Source organism: Wasmannia auropunctata, unplaced genomic scaffold (assembly GCF_000956235.1).
Source record: "Wasmannia auropunctata unplaced genomic scaffold, wasmannia.A_1.0 LD336074.1, whole genome shotgun sequence".
NCBI classification, from domain to species: domain Eukaryota; kingdom Metazoa; phylum Arthropoda; class Insecta; order Hymenoptera; family Formicidae; genus Wasmannia; species Wasmannia auropunctata.
In genome coordinates, this window is record NW_012026816.1 from 4,158,617 (window position 1) to 4,159,547 (window position 931).

Consider the following 931-nt stretch of genomic DNA (forward strand, 5'->3'; position numbering starts at 1 on the left):
TCTGTTATATTCTGGACCAATTGTTCTAAAATTAATTTTATCAAAATCTAAGTATAATCATTTTCTCGCTCTATCTGTAGCAATCAGAATATTATGTGATTCGAAATTTTGTTTTATTTTAAATGATTATGCGAATTCGTTATTACTGTGGTTCGTATAAGAATATAAAAAATTATATGGATGTCGATATATTACATATAACGTGCACAATCTTATACGTCTAAGTAATGAAGTGAAAAAGTTTGGTTGCTTAGATCAATTCAGTAGTTTTAAATTTGAAAGTTTTATAAAACAAATTAAAAGTAGAGTCAAACGTTCACCAAAACCATTGGAACAAATTGTTAATCGTACGTTAGAAATTAATTCTTTACCAATATCAAAAGAATATGTAAAAAAATATCCAATAATTCATCGATTTAAAAAAACATTAGAGATTTCTAAAATAGAATATAATGGATTTATAATTTCTCCAAAACGTAATGATAATTGTTGTCTTTTACCAAATTCAATATTAATTGTCAAAACGTTTTTTATTAAAAATAATGTTTTGTACATTTACATTACAAAATTTAATGGGACTTGTGGATTTATTAGTGCAAAAAATTGCTACAATAATCAATTATAACATTTAAAATTTATTATTCTTTGTCATTTTAAGATGTATAATTATGTAAAGCAGCGTTAAATATAGAAATATTTTAATAAAAGTAATTTATTTTATAAGTAGGAATAATTTTATTTATTTATTTTTAGATCTATTTTCTTTTTAAAGATTTAAAAAGATATTTTTATAATAGAAAGATTATTTATAAATAAAAAGATTTTTATTTATTATAATATACCTGCAATTATAAAGTTAATTCACAGAAGATTGACGCAGCAATTAATATTATAATATATAAATGTTTATAAATCTATATTCTAATTCAAA